Genomic DNA, 26,227 nt, shown 5'->3' on the forward strand with positions numbered 1-26,227 from the left:
TTTTTTTTTTTTTAAGTATAGCAAAAACAGAAAACTAATTAATGGTTAGAATATATGCACTGCTTTACAGTAAACTGAGGTAGGCAGTTTCTGTAGTGGAATGATGATAAATTTAAGAGGAAGCTAGATAAGCTAGATACCAATTTTGCATGGTGTACCAATACATTTTAGTCTCAATACAATTACTATAATAAGACTTTTCCCATTCATAGTTTTATTTTATGTTAATCTGATAGTTTGTTAACCAAAATGGTTATGAACAGAGTAGGAGAGTCTATTCATAACCATTTTGGTTAACTGCTTCCTTTTCAAATCAAATGAAAAAGCTCTCACATTGCTAAAGCAGCAGCTATTACTTTATTTAGGGTTCACACCTGCATGACAGCATCACCACTCAATTCAGCAAATGCATGAGATGTATGTTATAACAATAAATGATTTTTTTTAAGTATCTTCACCCCATAATTGGTGGTTTGCCTTATTTTTTGAGTTAACATTGCAAAATATAAGATATTAGTAATGTTATTTCAGATACATGTAAAATTAATGAACTGATGAAGTAATGAGATCTGCAGGGAAAAAAGACCAACAACGTGAGCAGCACCAAGACCTACACTTCCTGGCATTGTAAGACATTTCTTGTTTTTCCTTTATCTATTTATTTATTTATTTACAGTTTGGGTGCACTCCTGGTTGCAAAATGGCTTTCTGAATATTTCTTAAAAGTAAAATAAACAATTTGTTAGTGTAGCTGGCACTTTACAAAATATTATGGATTTGTTCTCATATGCACTATGAAATTTTTTTTTCCTATTATTATTTTAATTTACAGAAATACTGGCATAGATCTTTTTAAACTGATAGGAAGATGTGAACAAATTAGATTCCCAAACGTCCATAAACTGACTTTCCCTTAGCCTTGGGGTTTGTTTTTAAGAGACGCTCAGTTTTCAGTCACAGTTCTATTCAATACTCTTAGCTTACTGAGAAAAGAGGAGACATACTTTTCTTCAATCATTCTACCTGAAATTCTTAATTATATTTGATTAAATTGCTTTACAGAGTAACATATAGTGCAATACTTTCAAAATGTGCATAGTGGAAGGGGTCAATAGTATGTTTCAAGTTTCTTTAAAAGTCAGCAAAAAAAAACCAATGTTACTATTTTATTAATCATGCAACATACACTTACTCCTCATAAAATATTAATCTATATTGCTTCTTACATCAATAAAAAGTGTACTTTACATGAAGAAAGAAAACCCGCTTAAGAAAATGCTGGCTAAAGTTACTAAGCATCCTAACAATTATCATAAAAATGCAAGAAAATAAAATATAGATAAGTTAAGCAATCCTAAAATCTTCTTAAACCACACATTGTGCTTTCCTACAGAGAATTTTAAGATGAAAAATAGACCTTGAGGGTCTTAGACAAGCCTGAGGCAATATAAAGAAAAAGGTCAAACACTCTGCTAAAAAGGACTGTTATCTTCAGAACAACAACTTATCAGCCAGCTTGCAGCCCTGCTTATTTACAGTTATTGGTCCCAGAGGAAGTGCACTTCAGCGCAGGGCACGATTACTTTGTAATGAGTTTGCCAGAAATGGTAAAGGAAACTAATTTGTAACAATGTGCTGTTCCCTGTACATGAACTTTCTCAGACACTTTTTTTTGTCCAGCAATGAATAACTAACTTCAGCCTCCCTAATAAGCAGTGAAAACAGAAGTGCACTAAAAACAACTGAGTTGCAAGCATGAATGTGCTGAAATATCAGTGATTATCCCTCTCAGCTGTCCATTACAGTACTCATGATGACCACCAATTCCCCTGTGGTGGATATATAGAATGCAGGTTTCAGGGGGTAGATTTGCACATGAAAATTAACACCATTTGGAAGAAAATAGCCTGCACCTGTCACAGATTAGCAACAAAAGGTCAAATGCCTCCTTTTACACCTAGAGCACTTGCATATTGTATGCTTTGCTTATAGGAGCCTAATTCCAGTTTCTTAATTCAGAAAAGTGAGCACCATGGTGAACTGAGGGGGAGAAAAAAAAAGAATTAAACCTTGGTTCAAAGCTATCAATAAATCTATTGATCAAGATACATATGAATGGAAGTAGCCGAGGCAATCTCTGTCTCTGAAAGAGGTAGTTTTTCAAAAGAGAATTACACAAAGTGCTCTTCTGTTTTTGTCAATATGCTGCCCGGTTTTGAAATACTATTTTTCATCCATATAAATAAAAAACTTGACAAGTAAGCAATAGAAAATCACTAATACACTTGCAGCTGCATTTCAATCTATACAAATTCTTTAAACAAAAACAACCAAAGAACAGATTGGGATATACATCATTTTCACCATTTGAACCTGGGATCAAGTCCAAGATAGCCTAACAGTATTAATCTATATTTTCATGCAACTACGTGTTTTAAAAAATAAGGTGAAATGTAGAATATGGAATACCCTCAACGGAATTCATCCTTAAAAGATCACAAAACACACTGAGAAGATAACATAAAGAAATTTTATTGATACATTCTAAATGGAAGAGGAACTTCAGGGACCATGTTCTGTAAAAACTTTTCTTGAGTGAAAGATTAGATAGCTTCTGAAAATAGTGCATCTAAGAATATCAATTTGTAAATTCCCATTAGTTTTATGATGTTTATCTTTGAAAAAATTTCATAAAAAATAGTGTGGTGAGGAGAAGTCCTAAACAACTTCTAAACAGCATTTGATTTGTAAATAGGAAAAAACAAATGAAAAAGTGATGATTTCTGAAAATGTGTGATTGTTTTTGCATTATTTCCTGGACTGCTGCCCAAAGCATATGTCACATCAAGATTTCTGAAACTGAAAAGCATATGATTTGAATAAAAAAATAAAAACACAGATACAACACCTTGCAAGCCTAAGTTTACTTTAAATTGCTAGAATTACAAATATTAAGCTCAGATTTGTACTGATGTCTCTTTCTTATCTTCCCTCCTCAATTAAGCAAATTAAAATTGCTGTGTTTTTGTTGTCTTTTTAAAAGTTTTTATCAATAGTGACATTCCAAGGACAGTAAATCAGTAATTTTAGTGAATCTTTTTTGTAAAAAAGTTTGTACGGTAATATGGACTATCCCATCACCAGAAAGGGTAAATCAAAGGGTACGTATTAATTTGTAACTTACAGAAGTTAAAACATCACAATTGGGCTTTGATGGTAATCAGAAAATGTGATAAAATCTAATTGTGACTGACAGCACAGGAAAATTCCACCTTTTACACTTACTAGTCTTTGGAGGCCCATAATAATTGGCTCATAATAATTATGCACCTCCATTTGCTTGGTTTTTGTTTGTTTCACTACTAAATGATTCAAGAACAATATAGAGAAGAGTGGGGCAGCCAGAAATTACCAATGTTCGTATCCTTTCCAGCTATCCTACTTCTTCTCATGTAACACTCTTTAGAAGGTTTTGCCTCTAAAGTGACATAACGTGCACTAGATCCATTTCCTAAGGGCGTTCTTTCCATAGCATCTGGGACTGTAGTTACTGTTCCTCAGTGGTCCCACGAAGTGTCATGAGTAAACCTCTAACTCCTTTGTGCTGAGTTAAATTGCAGAACTATTAATGAACAGTTTGGCTTAAAGTTCACACTCAGAAAAGTTTTATAAATTAAAACTTTTATCTGAGTTAGAGCAGAAGTCCGAATTTATCACCAGTAGCAGCTAATCTGAATCATTAGATTAGAAGATGACTGTGGGACTAGCCTCTGAACGAAGTGAAAAAGATACAAGGCCATTTTTAAGTAGGCCAAAAACTTGTCTTAGAGAAAGGAAACTTTGGGGAACTGGAACGCTTTAAAGAGAAAAGAACTAATTGTAAAAGGAAAGAGGTATAAACCAACTTACATTTGCTTTATTTGATTAAAACAGAAGATAAGAATGTGGTAAGGAATTCCAATAGATATGAAATTTAGGGACGGGGTTGTTTGTTTATTTGTTTTTTTGGATTTGATCACAGGTTCAACTGGTGAAAATGATGTATATGCCCACCTGTGCTTTGGTTGCTTTTGTTTAAAGAATTTGTATTTGTAATCTCATACATTAGTAGTCTGAGCAGTGTCAACAGTTGATGGTTTTAGGACGAGTTCTTCTTTCCAGATAAAATGTGTATCTATCTTGCTCACTAGTATTTCACTGATATCAGGGGTGGGAGGGTGATAGCAGGAGATAAGTATTAAGATTTATTGTGCCGTAGTTTTAAGGCTCCTACTGCAATGAAGACACAATTACTGATTACAGTGCAAACACTTTTAAAATTTTGGTATGTGTTAATAGACCACCTACTTACATTTCCTGCAACTTTGCTTTATAAATAATCCAGCAGAGTAAACTATAGTATTTAGAAAAAGAACACAAGCAGGAATGTTTTGTATAAATTTAGTGAAAGCTGATTAGAATAATATAGAGGCAGGAAGAAAATACAGAAAAGATCTATAATGAGTATATCTCTTTTATAAAGGCGTCAGATACAAATGGTTATGTTTTTACCATGTTTTTTCCAGAAAACCTCAAAAGAAGAGAACTGGAATATCTTCTGGCTTTGTATGTTCCTCAAGAGGATCAGTCTTAACGCCGAAGCCAGTTTACAGCATGATGAAAAATGGCGAGTAATCCTAAATATTTAGTGATCATCATGGCTCAAAAAAAAATGATGATCATTAGCAAAATAGCAATATATAAATGCTACAAACAATAGATATCCCAATAAACTATGAATGTTGTTTTGTAAATAGCAGGTTTATATAGGTATAAAGAAAATATATAATGAAACATTGCTGAAATAGAATTTTATAGTTTTGATCAAATCAAACTGATATTCAATCACTTGCAGGCAAAGAGTCTCATTTCAAAATTGCCCTTATCAATAAATACTGATGCTTTCAGACAAAGGACCTAAAAACCTGAAATCATAAAGAATAAAGAGCTAATGCTCTCTGTATAGTGAAATTATAAAAAAAGGAGCATGGTCAGTCGCCTGACTCCTTCTCCACCATTTGTGAGACTCTTAAGAATTACAAAAATATCAGTAGAATGCAGAACTGCAGCATAAATACTCCAAAAAAGTCAAAAAATCATGTAAATACAGAAACTGGCAGCACTAGTGAAGCAATGCATCAACTTACTAGAGTGTGTCATGAACACTTAAAAATCACAGGCCAGTGTCCTAAGACAGCCATTCCACACGCAGTACACCAAAAATACCAAATCCCAGGGAACACAGTAGACTACTGATTTCTCTGTTCCCTCCTTATCAATTCCCTAAAGGGATCTAATGACAGATGGGTAGCTATTATCCGTAGCACTGAATCTTTGTTAATGGAAAATCAGAATACAAAGAGGTTTTGTGTTAGTGTCACGGAACCCAGCTTTCTTTAATCCAGTATATGCTATCAAAACTAGTGCCTTACTACTATGTATCACAGTTTTCAAAGTAAAGCTCTTCAAAGAAAGACATTTGGGGAAATTTGTTTGGAAAACAATTAGCATATAATGGGTGCTATCCAAAATAAATAATTAATGAGTTAATAAATAAATTATAACAATGTCTGCAGTCATAACCAAGGAAGCAACCACCAAGGCAAATCAGAGAATATGAACAGTCAACTGTACCACAATGGGAATGTACCATATATTGTATGTAGTAGGGACAGTCATACCATAAAATACTTACTTCTTTAGGGCCTGATACTCAATGTACAGCATTGAAATATGCTGCTACCTACTATCTGTAATACAAGACATCATTGTCATACTGATTTGCAGCCCCAACATCACAGGCGTGCAACCAACACATTACAAATGGTAAAAAATGTCAAAAGATGTGTATTCATTATTCTTAAGTACACCATTGTAGCCCTGCTTATCTAATGCTTACTGTTCAATATAGTTATCTTGCAAAGACCTTAAGAATTCCTACAAGGCAAAACAGTTCATTCATCCAACAAGTGAGGACATTTCAGCTGATTTACTACCATACTGTAATAGTGTAATTCTGTATTTGGCCTACTTTAGTGCCTGATACATGGAATCACCTTTTTTCCTGGGGAATCCTTCCATAGCATAATTGTGAACTGCCACTTGAGGAAAATTAATTGATGGAATCTTCAATCAGTCTGGAGACCTATATTTAAACTATATTCTCAAGGATCTCTCCAAAGTCACCACAGCTGTAAATAAATGTGCGCTAAAAAAAAATAATAATAATAATGGAAAGGCCCCAAGTATTGTCATATATAAGAATCTTGTATTTGGAGATGGATCCTAAACAGATGCCAAACAAACTTTTTTTAAGAGGACATTGATTTTATAACTAAAACTTTCCTTCTGTATCAAAAACAAAAAATTCCTTATACAATGGTCCAATGTAAGGATAGATTTTCATTACAAATAACGGATCTGAATAATTTCAGGCAGTCCTATATACAGCTTTTGCAGAACAAATAGTCTTATTTTAGTTTATTACACAGCTGAATTTGGTTCTCTACGCCTTTATCCAGCAATCCACAAAAAAGTGTTGGGGAATAGAAAAATTATTCTCATTCAATGAATTAATGCCATTATTCCATTGCCAAGAAGTGAAATCTTCTGAATCTTAGCGATAAAATTTAGAGATAGATTTTCATTTATATTTTTAGCCATTTCATCAGATTAGACTGATACACAACTTCACAGTTCACCTACTCCTCTGCTGTAGTTTCTGGTCTGAAGTGCCTCTGTAAAACAAGGTGATTTCTGTACTTTTCTCTTTATTATGCAGTATTTTGATCCTTCATAGGCAATGAAACTTGTTCCTGTATTTTCAGTGTTACATAATTTTCAGACTCCTGTGCCTTGTTATTTTCCTTTCCTCCAGCCATTAGTCTGTTCTAGAAGCCCTCCCTAATTCCAGTCCTACCACTGCTTATGAAATGTCAATACTGTTTATATCCTAGTTTTACTGCAATGCACTATATATAGTTATGTAGGACGAAGGAACTACATTATGTTGGTTTGTTTTTATACTATTGATCAAATTTACAGCAGGCCTTTTTAACTGTATCCACATAAATATATACAGAAAACAACTGCTTACCCACATTTATCTTTCTTTACTTAAAGCTTAAATCAGACCTTAAAATTTATCTACTTGAAGTTATTTTTTCAATCAGAAGTGATAATTTAAATATTGACATTTTAGATGTCACCGACATGTTTTTTGTCTTCTGTTATGGTTAGATTATTTTATTATATTTGAATGTCTGTTTTAATTTTTTGTTTTTTTTCATTTTGCCAAATCCAGAAGCATTTTCCTTTTATTTCAAAGTATTTCTATGTTTGTAGTAAATTAAACATTAATCTTTCTCTGCAAATGTCAAGTGATATTTAAATGTTTTTCTGGCAGATAAATGATTATTAATATTAATGCAATAAAATCACAGCTCTTTGTCCTTTCTTTGATATTTAAGAAAAAATTAAGAATGTCAAAACAGCTCTGCAAAAAGAGAATTCATTGGTCTACCATCCACTCTTCATTAGCCTGAGAGGTAAAAAATTACTGATCTTGTGAGACAATGTGTTTATAGAATCAGAAAGGGTTGAAAATGAATTACTCTATCAGTGGTAGAGTGTGTATCACTTCAATGTGAAAATGCCTTGTTAAAGTTCATTTTAATTTAAAGCCCCCTTTTTGTCATTCAAAAAGCTTTAGCACAATGAAAGAGTCTTTGTCACTTTGATAATTAGCCCCTCTTGCACTAAATGAGAATAAAATCTGATCAGAAGTCCATATAGGCAAGGTCATAAATCAAACAGAAAGGCTCCACGAACAGTTCTGTAAGATGTCCAAAGGCATACACAGCATAGAATTGAAGCACTGTAGTCAGGATCCACTCCCAGAAATACAACACAAAAAAAGCCCCAATAATATCTGTTTGAAAGGCTAAATTTATCTCCATATTCTGAAGCCCTATAAACACATTTTGCTGTTTAGATACAAAAGCAATTTCAGCACCAAGGACAACTCAGGAAAGCAAACAGCTGTTAAAGTAGTACCATTACCATTTGCCAACTAAAGTCAAATTAATTTAACTTAATGCTCTCACTTTATGGCAGTAAAATATATATGTGCGTGTGTGTGTGTGTGTGTGTGTGTGTGTGTGTGTGTGTGCGTGTGATAATTGTCATAAAGCAGGAACAAAATTGTATTAACAGATAAAATTCCATAGGAAACCAAGTTTCATTTTATATAAACAAGTAAGTGTGTACCATAGCCCAGGTCAAATATAGACTGCTTTTTATTCAACTTGCTTTCATTTTCAGATGAAAGTTGAAAGATATTTTTGAAAGAAGTAATAAAATTTTCAATCTTGGACTGTTATGGTGAGAGTGACAGCACATCACTCTCTCTACTCAGGAACATCAGAATACCAACAGGAATCTGAAGAATCAGCATAGTGTTTTACTCCCCAAAGTGAGGATTTCATCAGTGATAATGCCAAAAGCATGGGGAGATTGGAGGAGAAGGAGGGGAGAAGGTAGGAAGTGGAGGGGAAGATTGTTAGGAAGAGGGAGTTGGCAAAGAAAATATACCTTCTAGAACTGCTGTACTTTTTAAAACAGAGGTGTTACATTAAAGTTAAAGGCTGATTTTGAATATTAATCAGCTGAGATTTGTTTGTAAAATAGCTACCTCCATACAAACAGGAATTTTCATGAAAATGTGACACTTCCCTTTATAACTTCCTGTTTTCTAATAATATTTTCTCTGCAGAAATAAGCCATTAAAGTCATTTCTCTAGTCATGTAGACATCAAACTACTATCACAGTAACAGCTGGGTTTGGGGGGATTATATTTATGTCCTATGTTCCCAAAACTTCAGGTTACATTAATTATGCAATAGGGGTAAACAATTGGATTCCACATGTTTACAAGACATAAGACGATTGGTCTGCTAAACAGTGGACTGAAGCAGCATTGGTGTGGCAAAACAGTAACACATTTTCTCCATCGTCATAGAGCCTCACACTTTAGGAAACTGACAGTAAACTTCCCAACTTTGTTAAAAAGTAGTTCTACAAGTGAGGGTCCTTTTGGATACAGCCACCTGAGCTCGGGTCACAAAAGAAACAAAATTTGCCTTGCCTATCAGACATAGAGGTATCTAAAAAGTGAAAATTGAAAACTACCGTACAAGCAAATCAAGCCTGGAAATAGTGACCAGGGCATGCAGGTGATTAAAGAAAGAAAATGGATTTAAGATGAATGGGATGAGAATCCAAGTCAGCAATATTTTCGAAAGTAGACTGTCCAACATTTTTTCTTATAAGTAAGCACTCCAAAAAGGCAATAAAGCTTTTAAACAAGCAGCAGGGTTTTTTTTTTTCCTATATAATAAACCAGATTAATTGGTTCTTAAATAAAGAAAACTCAAAACCAAGTAAGAAAGAATAAAAACTAAAACAGATCTATAAAGAAACCTCCCCTACCTACTGTACCCTTGCAAGTAGGTCCTGTTCCCTCAATTGGCTTTGCTTTCCTACACAGTGAACTCTTAGGAATTGCAATAAATTCCAGATAGTCTCCTCTGGACCCCTAGGAACGTACTCTGTCCCCTAAGTGGCCAACGTTGGAGCTGGTCCTTGGGCTTCTCAACAGTTTTTCAGTCTCCAAGTGTTCCAGCATTCCTACTTGCTGCACCCTCCCCTTCCCTCTGCCACCCTTCTGGGCTGTGCTCACCTCTGAGCAGGCTCAGCTGCTCTCAGCAGAGGGAGAAACCTCCCCTCCCTCTAGATGGTTCCATCTTCCTCTCTCATTCCCCTTTGGAAGGAACATAAAATACACAAGTAAAACTACTATCGGTGGATTTAAACAGTAAACTTCAATTTGCGGTTGTTCAGCATTGTAAAAGATACCTTCAAACTTCCTCCCTGATTCTCCCAAACATCTCCTGATTCTCATACTATGCATACATGTGGGTACAATGCAAGTGCTACAGTCAGTCACATAACTCATAACACCGGGTAGATTCTTCTCAGCTCGCCCTTAGCATTCAGCGCCTTCATCTCTCCTTATAAAAGGGAGAGAGGTACCAAAGGAGAGACTTTTGTTACCAAGGATTTCAGATCTTCCTTTTTCCCAGAGGTAGAGCCATGCCAACAAAATCGCATATCTTCTTTTTTATTTTTGCTGTTCCTTTTCACCTTTATTTGCACTACATAAAAGCCACAGGAAATTATGACTTGAAATGTCCTATATGATGACTATACAGTCCTATTTCTTCCTAACCATATTCTTAACCAAATGCCGCTACTACAGTGCAAAAAAAAAAAAAAACACAGCACCTCTGCCACTGAGTCTCAATATAACCAGTGCCTTTTTGACTGTCAAAACAAAGCATAACTACAACTGAAACATCCTGAAGAAACATCTCTTACTATTACAGCTATAAGGTGGAATTGTGAGCAACTAATGGGAGCAAGAGCCCCAGGGTGGGACAGAAGGGCACATGACACAGAGACAGGAGAAGAACTCTGTAAGTGAAGTAGGGGCAAGTCAGCCCCTTGTCCTTCTAGTCAGGCTAATAGGAAACCTAAAGCTTCTGGAAGAGAAAGTGGCCTCGCTATTCACAGGCATGTTCTCAACTTCTCTTTCTGAGTCTTTCCACCAGAGTGTAGGTCCAATCATCATGCACTCACTAAGAAAGATAGATAGCACTTGGCCTCACAGATATCAGTTTTATCCTAATAAGAAGGCACATAATCTTAACTCTTCAGTAGGTCTTCAGCTGAAATGCCTTGATCTTCGGCAGAAGAAAGAAGTAGTAAGAAAGCAGTAAGTATTAAGAAAAAAGTAGCAAGACATGGACAGAGAGATCATTCTCATACTACTCATGTCTATACATAGCCGGAAGTGCAGGGTATAGTTAGAGGCATATCTGAGTCAATAAACTATTTGAGAAACCTTGGATGGAAAGCTAAGGGGGAGGTTTGGGCTATACAAGGGCATGGTCTGCAGGGATGCTCCTTTATTAATAAACAAAGTTAGTCACATCAGATATTGACTTTTTCTGCTCTTCCAGTAATTCTCTGATATCCAGAGGTTTCTAGCCTATTGGGTTATCAGTTAAGCTATGTTTAGGATTCTTAATTAGAATTAAGTGGATATATCCAAAAACTTTTGATTCAAATGCATTGATCATACCTCCAAATTTGTCCTTTCTTGCTTTGTGTTTGCTAGGAATAGATTATTCTGAAAAGCAGCAAAAAGAAAAAAAGAAAGATGCAGATTTTCAAAATAGACAAAAAAAAATTCTTACCAGATATCTGAGTAGAGCTGAAATTAAATAAATTTAACACAAGAAAATCACTATCCAGTGATTGTTGAGTTCTATTATTATTTCTTGTGGAGATAAAGTGACCCTGGTCAATTACAGCTCACATGTTGCTTTTCAGTCTTTAAAAGCAGTGACCTACACACTTTTAGCAGTGTTATTTCTATTCAAAACTAGTCTTACTTCATTTCTAAACAGAGAGGCCAGTTTACCTCTACTTATATAAGAACCCAAAGATATATCAAACCCTTTCAATGAAGAAAATCAACCAAAAAAGCCCATTACTTTTGTTACATACTGTATTGTACTTCTGATAGTCCACCCTCTCAGTGAACCCATAACTAGGTCATTTTATACTAAAATTTAATCTTAAAATAATTCTTTGTTCTCATATAAGAAGCTGCTGGGGTATTAATATAAGTCCTTTGGCACGTAAAGTGTATTAACCACAACATAAAAGGGTTAATTAAAATTACTTGTTTAAATAAATGCAAGGTTAATTTCAATTTTGAGTTTGAATCTGTATGCATGCACTTTACAACATGTTCATTGTAATATACAAAAATATCTGTCTTTATTAAATGCATTAGAAGCATTTATTACATTAGGAAACATTATGCAACAGTTGCCTAACAAAACAATTATCACCTTAAGAAGTAATTAATTAATTATTCCCAGTTCCTAATTTTAATAATGGTCTAGCTCTTTAACTTTTAAAATTTGTACTTCTTTTGTTTATTTACTCAGAAAACAAATGTGGATATTGCAATGTATTAATAGTATGCCTTTTAAGTGTTACTGTCAATAGTGAAAAAATCTTTAAGTAAAAGATATTAACATATGGCAATAGATTTAACCAAACAGCAAGGGAAACATATACTGTTTCCAAAGGCTAATCTTCAAAAACAGGAGCTTATAAAGTCTTTATTGTCATTTTCATGTTCTTACCATACTGATATGAAAACATTAACTCTGTAACTTAGAGATAACCTTTCTGCCATACTGTAGGAGATGTGCAAGGAAGTCCTAGGCAGGACCAGAAGGGTCCTGCTGTCTTTAAACATCTCAAACTCACAAGAAAAATGGCAGATGCACTATCCACTCTAACGATGGAAAGAGTTTATAATATGGAAATTAAAATTAAAGTTAACAGAACTTTTAATTCTGAACAGGTCAGCACCTTGCCATAGTTCACTCGGATGGATTTATTTATAAACAAAATATTTATTTTATAAATAAAAATACAATATGAAATATAATAATAATAAAACAAAAATATAATAATAAAAATAAAATGCAATATAATAATAAAATATAATAGGACATGTTACAAAACAGATTATTAGACACTTTTTACTTTAAAAATGAAACTAATTTTCTGTAGTCAGCAAATTAGTTGAAATAAGGGCATAGATAGCTTCACTTCTGAAAATCAATTCAACACATGCTTAGGGATTCAGCCATAGAGAAGAACCAGTAGAATCAGGGATTACGCAGTCATACGGATAACTATTTTTCCTTTTTCTCCATTCTCTCTTATTATTTTTGCATTTGCTTCATGTATCTTACCACTAGTAAGGCCTGGAACCCAATCTGAAACAGAACCCACTCAAACAGATCTTTGGCGGAACAAATTCGTGTAAGGTTCAAGGTAGCAGGCTCCACTTGTATGTACTTGTTTCTACAACAGCAGGACATTGGTTAGATAATGAATTAAGTTTCCTCATCCTTTTGTAAAGCATTTGCCCTAATGATAGCCAAATCATGTTAGGACATTTTTCTGCTATCACTTGACAAATAATGATAATAATGGGCTAATAATTGGCTAATAATTTTTCTATACTCTATTAATGTGAGCCAAGATTATTGTTATGGAAGTAAAAGATGTTAATTAAGAATACTAATATTTATAAATAAATTCATTTTAATTGGCTGGATTTTCTTTGTCCTGAAATCTTTCTGCAAGGTTAGAAATAGTACACAAAATTATGTATTTCAGTTATATCATCATCCACACTAAAATCACACTAGACTGTATTAATAAGCCTATATATTAATTTTTTCTACATTATCTAATTCATACACTTCAGTATATTATTTTGCAAAAATATACTACCCTATATTTGCTAGTTCACTATGAAGCCACATAGAGAATAAAAAATTAAATTACAACTGAAAAACTATAGTAATATAACTTTTTGTCTTCATTATCCTTCCTTTTTCATATGAATTAGTAATTCAACATAGGTCTTCCAGTTATTATTATGACTTAACAAAGCTTATTATAGTCCTCCCAAAACACTACAACACTTCTTATCTCCTCATCTAGTTTAGATCCATCAAAAGTGAATAACTTTTAGAAGATAATGCTTGCTCTCCCTATTCTTTCAGTACTGAGCTGATTCATTCTTCATTAGCCTGAGTCAATGGAAACAACCTAATACAATTTCTCCAACAGGATGGAGGTATTCCTGTACTGCTGAAATAATATCTGTTATTTTTATCTGCTATATCTGAAATAATATCTATTATTCGTAATAATATCTGTTGAATTATGGAAGACTCTAAATTAGCGTGCCTACAGAGGGAAGTCCATCTTATCCCTGTGATTCAGAATGACAGATACTTAGTTCAATTCTAAAGAGTAATCAGAGGTGTGTGGGCTTAAATCCAGTTAGTGTACTTCAAAGAAGATAATGTTAAAATGCTTCAATTGGTGATTCTACTGTATAACACTGAGCAATTCTCTTAACCTCTGTGAGCCTCCGTTTTCTAAACTATAAAATGAAAGTGAAAGTGCCTTGTAAAGTGCATGGCAATCTCCTGACATAAGAGATTGTAAGTATAAAGTATTATTATTAACAAGGTAATAGTCTAAAGAGAAAATCAAATTAGAGTTCTTGGAAATGGTATATTCACATCCTAAAAAGTATCAGGATGTCATAACGATTGTTATGCTACAGACAGATTGGACAGACAGCTGTAACTGAACTTGATCGTGATCACTCAGAATGTTCTTATTTTCATGTCATCTAATCAGTTATCACTCTTCTAGGATTCATTTTTATCAATCTCTAAATCAGTAAACAACAGAACATTTTCCCAGTTGTCATGTGACTATTAACTCATAGAAAGTTTCAAAAACTTACAATTTCTGATCCAAAGCCAACAGGAATGTGGTTTTGCATAAATTTTTCCACTGATCTATGACCTGGATCAGGCCCTGAATATTAGGCATCAGCTATCAGCATAGACCCCTGTGTTTGAGATTTATAGTGCATAATTGAAGTCTTGGGTAAGAAATGTTTCCTGTTCAAAAGGATATGCAGGATATCCCTGGTTCATTCAAAATAACAAAGTGATGGAATTTTTAAAGATAATTTTGGAAGGACAAGTTTAAGTAAGTCAAGGAGCAATATTAATGATCTTTGCAGAGGAAACCATGTGAATGTGGGAAATCATGATTGAAATAAAAGAGACAATAATGTTTACTAGCGAAAATGCAAATGCAAATATGAGGGAAGGAAATAAATGGATCACTAAATCCAAAAGGATAAAGAAGAGCATGCAGATGGGAATAATGAAAAACAAAGCAGATGCTAATGGAAGGAAGATAACAGAGTCCTGGAGATGAGGATAACAAGCTCTAATTTGATATAGTATTCAATGTACAGATTCAAGAAATGAAGCTCTATATTCTCTCAGTACAGAAAAGGAGATACTTCAGCAACAGCATTTAGAAAAATGAAGAGAGGAAAGAAAAATAACAGACCAAATAAGGTTGTGATAATCGAGTAAAAGAATGACAAGAGTTTGGTAGGTGAGAATGAATTAATTCGAAAGCTACTGAAACAGAACCTCCACAGGAAAAACATATAGTAATAATCAAGAGCTGATTTTTCAACTTGCTATCATTTATTTTTCAGATGAAAGCACAAACTAATTATAACAATACTGTTCTATTCCTCGTCTTAACTTCACTGCTCAGTAAGGAGGATGTCTACAATGCATTTTAGACAAATGAATGCATCATTTTTCACCTTACCCAACCCAGATATAGATCAGCTAGCTCAGGTCTACTGACAGCAATGTACCTGTAACAGCATGAAGCTCAGCATAAGCTAACCGCCTGAGTATTTACCCAGAGTCTCAAGACATTTTGGGCTATGTTACCATTGCCTTGCAATCTAATTTGAGCATGTCTACGCAAGTGGCAGTCAGCTCAGTGCAGGCATATGTGGGATTAGATGATTTTTAGAGCATGGGAAATGCTTCTCATACATTGGAACACAGAAAGGAAAGACATAGGTAAAATATTATAGAAACAAAACTGAATATAATTAAGTATAAAACCGCAAATTAGAATAAAGACAAAAGGGGGAAAAAGTCCACAATACTATTAGTCAATCATTTCAAAACACTCTGTGAACACAAATTCTTAAGCTGACCACTAAAATGTTGAAAGAAAAAGAAATCTAAACGTATTATTCTGTGGTTCTGCACATTTTAAAATTGTATTCATGGAAAAGGCTTAAATGTTTTTCACATCAGAAATTTGACATTCATTTACAATCTTAGAAAAGGCTACTAAAAATGAATTATTCATAATACACTAGAGAAACAACAATAAACATTCAAAAATATTTTTTTAAAAACAGAGTAAATCATGCTTCTTACAAATAAGAAGTTAACTTACAGCTTCAGATGAGAGAAAGAGAGATGTGATTCTACTAGAAATTGCTGGAATATAATAATATCCCCTTAATATGTACCTTCACATTATGTTATTGTAGGAGATTCTGGAATTCCAGTAGCTTTCTAAAGATCACAGAGTGATAATATATGGTCTATTCCCAGCTTGTTTTTAGAAATACAAACACTAAATCAAAATTAGCATGCTAAAGGCTGAACCTAGAATGCAATTAGGTTACTAAGCAGAATCAATAAATGCAAAATGAAGCTATATGTGTAACCGAAATAATGTTTGTTTCCAAGATAATAATTGGTATCCAAATTATTTTTAGGCTGAGCAGGAAAGGTGTTTCTACAAGATTTTCTCCTACAAATCAGATATCACTCTGAGAATAAAAATACTGATAGCTTATGCAGAAACATGTCTTCCAAAGTGTGTTTTTCAACAAGGATTCTTTCAAAAGTATAGTCTATTACGTATTTCAGAGTGTCTCTTCTCTCCCTGCCCTTCAGTATAGTGGCAGCACAAGCAAGCAAAGATCTTAATTTGTCTTGTTAACTTTGGAACTGTAAATGGATGAGAATTTTTGAATAATTTAGAGAAAAAACAGGAAGTGAATCTATTTGAAGTGTATTTTAATTTCAGGGAAGAAGTAGTAACTTTCTAAGGCACTTCCAATGGACCTCTGGAAATTGTCCAGTCCAAGCCCTCAGCTCAGAGCAGGGTCAAGTAGAACAGGTTGCTCACTACTGTGTCCAGTCAGGACACTACTGTGTCCTTGAATATCTCCAAGGATAGCGACTCCACAACTCCTCTGGGCAACTTGTTTCAGTGCTTTTGTCTCATGAAAAAACCCTACAGGATCAGGTAAAGATATTGATTTATCTGGAGCTGAGCAGTAAATAGAACTATTAGTCTCCCGATTAGTACTTCCCAAGCCATGTACTGACCAAACCAGTAGCACCACATGCTGCATGTCACTCATCAACAGAAATGGCAGCACGTACTGCTGTGGCAACCCAGCCAACATCCCTTTGAATGCAGGACCTGATGCAAATGTTCCAACTCATCCTGCATTTTCACTGCTTCAGCCTCTTCCCTCCTGTTCCCTTATTCCCTACAGCAATGACTAGCTGATCAGATCTTAGGAGACATAATACAATAGACAAAATATTCTAAATTTCATTCATCATTTGATTCATCTGAAATTGATGCAAAGCGCACTAAACTTTTCTCAGGAATTCTGCACTCATTTCACACTGCTGAAATTTACTACAAAAGGTGCTGCAGTCAAGAACTACGTCTTTTGTGCTACTGTCTTCTACAAAATAAGGATAATAATACGGGTTATTATAAGCATAGATAAACTAACTGAACAAAATACCACTACTTAATCTAGCAGAAAATTTCAACCACCTCCTAGGTGAAAATAAAGCCTTTCCCATACCTTTTAACTCCAAAATATTTAATATTCTGATGATAGTTCACCCTTTATTCTGAGCATGGCCATTCCTTCTAAGCTACATAGCACCATCTGAACAAGCAAAGTAAAGAATACTTTGTAATTTCCTCTAGTTTTTGATAACTCATATTCAAAGCAAACAGAGTTTAAGGATACAAACAAGATAGGGAAGCGAGAGAACTGCTGTGGAGCAAGAGCAAGGAGAGACAACCCTAACAAAATGAATGATGCTACAATTTTTCCATTGTCTCTGCTGGAGTGGATTTGAGTAACCAGCAAGAAGAAATTCTGGAAGGGTGATTTGCAGCTCACAGGCAGACAGAAACCTAAGGTAAAGTTAAGTCTGCGATGCTACTAACTGCATCAGAAGAGATTGACCTGGACTGACCAATCACTGAAAACTAACACAATTTTAAGATATAAGTATTCAAAGCAATTATTTCCTTAGTCCTTACTCCGGCAGAATAGGTCATTTGTCTCTCTACAGAAAAACTGTAGATTTACTCAAGTCCAAAATTTTATATGACAATAATTTTGGATCTTCTCATGAGTGATTTCAAATGCTATTGTTAACATTTTTAGGCAAACCACAAACAGTTAGATTGTCTTCTTCTTACTTTCAGCTGTCACAGGTGTCTATTGTGCTGCTATATATATTCACCTCTGTACATTTATGAGTGATTAACTCATGTCATATTCATGTTCATACTAACATGTGCAGCTTGAAATAAACACAGCTGCATTTATGTCAATGATTTTACATTCAAATATATCTGATTATGCTGAAATAAACACAGCTGCATTTATTTCAGTGATTGTATATTCAGATAAGGATATCTGCTCAATGTAACGTAATGTTTCTTCATATTGGCAGTGATATTGCTATTTTTTCTTATATTTCCCTCTATCTATGGAAACATTTGAGCAGAGCCAGAAAAATGGGAACGAGAAAATTTATCGCAGGACCTGATATATATGAAAATCATCCGGGTTATTCTCAAAAATGACTTAATCATCTTTGCATAAAGTATCTTTGCTGTTGCTATTTTAATTCATTGTCTGTCAAAGAGCAAGCTTAGATGAAATCCCATCAAAAGCTGAAAGTTTGATGGAGTTATAACTTAGAAGAATGTTTAGTGCTAAATTTTAAGAATGGATCTGCATGGGGTGTGCTTCTGGATAGCTGTTGCTAATGTCAGGAGAGCATCTTCAGTCACTAGCTTTACAGGAAGACTACTTTGAATGGAAACATTAACTGTAAAATTTTCCTTCCTATTACCTCAGCAAACTATAGTTTTGCATGATGTTAATTTTGACTTGAAAGGATAACCTGTAAACTATTTTTAAAAAATAGTAGAATAAAAAAGATTATGATATCAACTAAAAATGATTAATCATTTAACCAAAGGGTAACATAAAACAAGATTCATCAGGTGAAATCAAGCTCTAGCCCAGTATCTGTGCCAGAAATGGATCCCTAGAGAAGACCTTGGGAATAAAGAAAGCATGTGAAGATACCTCCCCAGAATAATCCCCCAATTTACAATATACAATTTATGAACTCTCTGAGCCAGAGACGGCATCTGTGTCTAGTAACTCTCAGCTGATTTTTCTTCTCCAAGTTTATCTGTTGTTTTTTCATTTTAAAGCATGACACACGTCAAGTTTTAGCATTCACAACATCTTGCAGGAAGAAGTTCTGCAACTGAACTAAATGATATGAGAGGAACCATTCCCTTTTGTTTGCTTTGAACGTGTCAACTGCTGTTTCATTTGATGCCCCTTCTTAGTTTTTGTATAGGAAGAGACAGTGAACAACTGCTTCCTATTCCTTGTCATTTTGAATGCAAATCATGATTTTATAAATCTCTAATACATTCTCCCTCAGCTGCCTTTTCCAGAATGAGGAGTCCTACTCTATTGGGTTGTTCCTCACAGGAGGCTGTTAAAACTCTGCTCTAAACTTACAATTATCCAAACTAAGAAGCTTCTGATTCAATTTCCAGTTGCTTATTCCTGTCCCTGTTCAGGTCAGTCAAATGGCAAATCAACTGTCTGTGTGTTTGTACACTAGCTGAGAGGATGCAAACATCTCGTAAGAGGCAGGAGTGAAAGGCTAGGTTTTGAAGAGGAAGGCAACATGATAATCAGAAGGTAAACTGACTGTGAAAATGATAATCAGCAGACCAACTGCAATTAACATCCTGATTTTGTACTGATGCTATTACACTAATTCTTCTCACATTGTCATTAGCTCCATAAGTCATTAATATTCATTTCCTACAAGTTAAGATACTTTACTAAAGCTGTATTTGTTAGCTGATAGCACATCAACACTAAGCACTCCCCCATTTGTAAAAATGTCTACCATACCGTATTCTGTTTAGATATTTAAAAGGTTAATATTTAGTTCCATTTGCAATGCTGACCTAGCAAGAAATAAATTAATTTGGCATTACAGCGGTAACATCAATTTCCCATGTAACTTTAGTAATGCATTTACTGGAAAGAGATTAATATCAATTCCATAAATCATTCACATGCTTTTTCCGGAGTTTGAGACATCTGAGTAATGTCATATATGTTAACTGATATCACTTTGTGCATGCAACATCCATTAATCTATGCCTGGGGTCATCATTAAAAACAAAAAAAAATTTTTAAATCAATCTTTTCTTCTTAATTTTTTTGTGACTTCTAACCTGCAGTAGTCCAAAGGTATCAATACTTTTCCACAGAATAACACTGATCTGAAGTGGAAACAGACATTTTCAGAAAAGGGAAACATTTGTTAAATTATTCCTACTGGTAGCAATAACCACTTAACATCTTTATGTGAAATATGGCATAAATTACTGCCAACAATAAGAAAATAACTAAAATAAAGTGTTTCATTAATTAGACACACCTCGATGCCACAAAAGTAGGGTGAAAACAGACTTCATTACAGAAATCATACAAGAACTTTCATTTCTTTTGTTTCTACATTGTGTATGAGTATTCTCACAGCAGTGAAAGCCAAAACAGTCTACTTAACTTAGTGATTCTAGCTAAAAATGACCTATTATAGGAAATCTGGAATAAAAATTACTCTTGGCTTCAAATGGCAGTTAGTATACTACTAAAAAGTGTTTAAATACAATTGACAGAAAGTAACTCTAAACAGTAGGTTTTTGCTATTTCTATTACTCTGCCATTACTATCTTTACTTGTACTGTTTTATTCCTGTTCTAGGATATTATAGTAGCACTACTGAAATCAAGGTGAAGAAGAGCATTTCCATTTATATAAATGGAAACCTTGTCAAGATTAGATTGTTGGAAGTATATTACAACAGTACATCGATTAAATGGCCAACATACAACCATTTTCTAAGGTGAGTTTCAGTATTTCTTTGAGCATACTGCTAACAGCATTGCTTTCTGTATTGTCTTAATTTTCATATTTAAATTTTACATTATCTACTGTCCATTTCAGAAATGTTCTGCAATTCAAAATTTACAGTATTTCAGTAATCACAAATCAGATTAATCTTACCTAATTTTAGTTGTCTAAAGTTACAGTCTAGTCTTAGCAACTGGGACTTAGGCATCCCCAAAGGGCAATTCATCCTATATTATCTTTGCTTTTGCTCGAAAGATATCTTTCATGGTAAAGCTCAATGGCCTATTTCATGCCTGTAAGTGGTTACAATGAGATCAGTGGAATTACAATCACTTACGGCAAGTCTGAGTGTTGTGCAAAGTGTTTTATAAGTGCATTATCCTATTTTTGAAATACAGAAAGATATTTCAAAGTTTAACAAAAACTATATGAGGGTGCTTATCAGTCACGAGATCTCTTAATACATTGTAGATCATACCTTAGACCATCTGATTAATATCATTTGCACTCCATCGGCATTGAATTTTTTATCAGGCTTCGAATATGAAATGTGATATTTGATAAACCTGCCGTAGGAAGAGACTCACGAAAGTTTTTCAGTCATTTTCACTTTAAGGTGGTGGTACATCAGTCAATATAATAATATCAGGTTTATAGTAATTGAGGTTGAATCTAAAATTTTACAAAACTTTAATTACAACCTCTTGAACACAAACCACAATACACAAATTACTCAATCATAACATTTTTTTCATAAAAAATAAGAATTCATCCAAAGGATGAAAGATTTAATGACTCTTGGCAGAGTTCCACTTTTTGGTTGAAATGAGAATAAAAGCAGACGGCAGCTTCATTTTTAATTTCAAGAAACACAGTATTTTTTAACATTTAAATAGCATTATATTTGACTAACAAGGCAAAATATATATTTTCAAAACCTTATAAAAAGCCCCTGTATTTAACAGTATGAATGCTGAGATTTATGAACCTCTGTGAGTGAACCCTATTCCTTTAAACCTCAGAAAACATAACAAAACAAGCTGTTTGAGCCACAAGCAGCAGAAACCATCAAGCTTAGGTTTTTATGGTTTTCTTTTCTGTTCCTCATTTCATCGCCATAATCATTATAACTCCACACATCACAGCCCTCTGCCTGACTCCAGCTTGCTCCCATGTTCCCTGTGGCATCCTATCAGGCAAGACAGAAGGTGCTGTGGTCAGTCCAGAAGTATATACAGAGCAGACTGACCAGACAACACACTTATGGGGACTGACAAACGAGGCGCTACAAACAAAAGTAAAAATATTCTAATTTGCCCTGCTTTTTCTTCAGTGAAGCCACAGCCAGCAGTGTCAACAGAAGTTCTTGATATGCTGGTTCTCCACAGCAGGAGCCAGGGGAAGGCAAATGCTGTTGCTTTTTCGAGTCCATCTTGACCGAGACACTAAGGCAAACTGTAGCTACACTCTTGCAAACATAGTCCTTGCACATTGAGAAAAAAGGTCTGGATGCGTATTGTTAGCTGGAAAGAACTTATGGTCCTGTCAGAGCATTATGAGCACCTCCATGAAGAACATGGCTGCTGAGTGCATGGCACCTCTTACAGACTTTCTGAAGGTGTACTCCTGTAGCAGTTGTAGAGGCATAGCCTGAATGTACGACAGTGCGAGCCATGCCTTCTCCAGCTAGATTAGGTATTGGCAGAGTCTAGACAGCAACTGACCTTGCAAAACAGGTGTAAAAGCTTCATGTACAATTTATAAATTAAATAATTATTTCCTCATGCAGAAGGTAAGCTTCTTCAGTTATATAAACATACAGAAAAAAATCTCTTCTCAATGAGAATCATTGCAAAAAACTGCTGGTGCAGGAAAAAATGGTTAAGCAAATAAAAATAAACCTTAGCCACAAAGCCACAACACAGAAGAGGCTGCTGATTAAATTGAGGCTATCAGAAATAACATATACTAAGCTAACAAAAGAAAGCAAGGGTAACTGGCTAGACTGAACTTTAAAATCACTTAGACCCATACAAAATAAAATGCCTGAAATACCAATTCGCCTTGAGTAAGTAAAGACACCAGATTCCCTAAAGGACATTCATACATCAAAGTCTGGGCCTGACACAATCAGGAAGGGCTTGTTTGTACAGCAGGAGTAAATACATCCATTTCCCAGAAGCATTGTCTTTTGCAAAGCTCCCAGTATCACCAGATCAGATAGGATGAGAGATGAATATTTGTAGAGCACTGCATTGCTGCTAAACTGACTCTGCATTGATAATTTAATGCGTTAATGAATAATAAGAAAGAGGAATTATAACTGATCCAAATTTATATATTTCAAATGTGACATATAGTTCCTTCTAACTGATTCTATGCATAGATAACTGTGTTTCCATTTTCCCCTGAAACTGAAACTATCTCATGGTTTCCTAGAAAAACTGATGTTATCTAAAAATTATGTTGTGGAATGCAAGAAATTTGAATTTTCATCAGTTTCTTTTATGCTAATAGTAAGCAGACGTAAAAAGTTTCTATCGGTCTTACATATTCTTAAATACCAATAGAGATAACAAGGAGGGTCCCAGTTGTTAGAACATAAGCTTGGACTATGGGAGACATGAATTTCCTGAGATTTCCTGAGCTAATTATATTCTCTCTCCTTTGCTCCTTCATCTGCTATACAGGATAAAAACACTTTTGTGAGATAAAGGGTTCAATGAGCATTCTTAATTCTCAATAATTGTATTTATTTTATAGCAAAGATTCTTTTGCCAGTATTAAATTCATTAAGGGAAAGTTAAGTGCAAGTTACAAACCGGTTAGATAGCAGTTCTTCTGAAAAGGATCTGGAGAGTATAAGGGATCATAAGTTGAACAGAAGTCAACAACGCCATGCTACTGTGAAAAAGGAAACAGGATGACAGTGTCGCACAGCAGAAGTAAATAGACCACAAGACCTGTTATGTAATAAACTCTACATAGTATTGTCACCAGAACATCTGAGTACCATGTTCACTTAGGATCACTAAATGTCAAGCAAGGCATGCGGTAGTTGGAGAGAGGCCAGAAGAAAGAAAAAGGAATGAGTGGAAGTTTGGCAAATATGACCAGTAAGGAGCTATTGAAAAAAATAATAGTTCTTTAACCTAAGGAGGGAAAGGCCAAGGAAAGATATGATAACAGTTTTCCATTAAGTAAAAGAAGAAAGGAATAGTCTGCTTTCTGTGCCAGAAGACTGGAAAAGAATGCCTTTTTAATTGAACATCTCTACACAGAAGGAAAAAGTTTCTTATACTAAGCAAAGTGAAACATTAGAATAGACTGCCGTTTCCTCGTTGAAATCTTCACTGAATATCTCTAAGAGGAGAACAGATAAACATCTGTTAGGAATAACAAAAGTATAATCTATTTTGCTTTTCAACAGATGAATGGACTAAAAAGACATCTCAATGTTCATTTCATCTCTATTTTTTAATGATTTCACAAAAACAGAATGCAACACACAGCAGTAAACTGGAGATCGTTTTTTCAGAATATATAAGAACACATCTCTCTATCTCAAAAAACTTCACATTTGTCAAAATTATTTAATACAATAATGATATCCATTACAAAAACAAAAGCGAATTAAATAGCATATCTTCTATATATTAACCTTTTTTTATCTACAATTTTAATATTTTTTTTTCTTTTCTGAAAGATTTTTACTTCCATTTGTGTAATATAAAACCACAGAGTCTCTGAAAAATAAGGCTGGAAGGGAACTTTCAGTTCTACCAGCCAGGTCTTTCATGAAAACATAGAACATGGCCAGAGACACGAACCACGCTTGTGGATTCACACTCAAGACAACTTCTGCGCTGAAAGCCATGTACCACTGTCCAGGCAGTTTTGCATCCATTCTATCATAGTTTCATCATATTATATGAAACAATCTCAAAAGTTCTATCAATGTTACATTCAAGCTATCATCACTGAGTAGTATAACTGTTGTGTTTTTTTAATCACATTGTGTTTATTTTCAAAGGTTTGTAAATCCTTACCAGACTATAACTGTAAAGGTCCTGTAGTAGCTCTGAAGTAGCAAGGGTCTTAGATTTCAATGACACACTTGTGCTTAGTAATAACATCACCGTAATGGAGGAAATACGACTCGGTCTAAGAAAAAAATCCATAAACTGTATCCCAATTGCCTATTTCCTTCAGGGATATTTAGGTCTACAAGATGACACTAACTTCAGGATTATTATAAAATTAATGAGGTTTGTTTTATAATCTGTTTTTTGAAAACAGCAAGTCCAATAGCATGCACTATGTAGAGCTAATATCAATTCCAAAGTGGACTCAGAAGTGTAGCAATATACTGCCGTATATATGTTGTATATTACTTTTGGCTGACACAAAGGGGTTGATTTCAGCAGTAACAATAATTTGGTAAAATATCCAAAAATCAGTTAATTTGCTTTGACCAGTTAAGGTGCTCTAAACGATCACTTGGTTGACATATAGCAAAAGAGTGAATTTATAAAAGAAATGTACACAATATTATTACCATTCTTGCCAATATATTATTATCATGAGAAAGTAAATGAAGTTATTAATTTATTCATATTTGTATTTTGGAGATGTCTGAACATGCAAAGCAACATCAGCGCCTCTTCATGTTACAATGAACCATAGACATAGCGATATTATTGTCAAAATGCATAAGGTGTGGAATTTACCTTTGGATTTCTTTAAAATAAAATTAACTCTATTGTTTAAAATTGATATTAAACCATCTTGCAATGATCCACATTACTCCATGAATAATTGGATGGGTGCTACTGATCTTTTTCGTAGCATAGCAGCTTAACACAATAAAGTAAATTTCTCAGCTTTACTAACTGGTTAATTTCGTAAGCTATCTTCTGATATAAAATTTCATAAAATCATAAGTATTGTGAGATAGCATCCCTAATATTTTTTAAAAATACATAAGCATTGTCTGAACTTTCAGAAACAACCTAAAAATAAGATACTGTTTATTACTCACTGTATCATTTACACCTTTTACATAATGTAACCAAAGGATTTAAATAACTCAGTTTAATATTTACCAAGGAGCTGGCAGCCAGTATTCCACCCTAAGGGACGTACTTCTTCATAAAAAGCTCATTTTACAAGACACTGTAGTAGTTTTGGCATTACCAGCACCTCTCACATAAACCAAGCTGGAAAGTATAGTTTATCCTGCCAAATGCCTTTTGTACATATGGTGTTTAACAGTGCTCAGTAGGTCTGTAAGCCAGTAATAATAGATTGAAGCT

The 26,227-nt window shown here is 34.2% G+C and overlaps 1 protein-coding gene across 5 annotated transcripts in view; it reads right to left on the minus strand.

Annotated features, from left to right (window-relative positions):
- AGBL4 (AGBL carboxypeptidase 4) overlaps positions 1-26,227 on the minus strand; it is a 964,275-nt gene that overhangs the window by 917,140 nt on the left and 20,908 nt on the right. The window lies entirely within an intron of this gene.

The sequence above is a fragment of the Struthio camelus genome, chromosome 8 (genome assembly GCF_040807025.1).
Source record: "Struthio camelus isolate bStrCam1 chromosome 8, bStrCam1.hap1, whole genome shotgun sequence".
Taxonomy (NCBI): domain Eukaryota; kingdom Metazoa; phylum Chordata; class Aves; order Struthioniformes; family Struthionidae; genus Struthio; species Struthio camelus.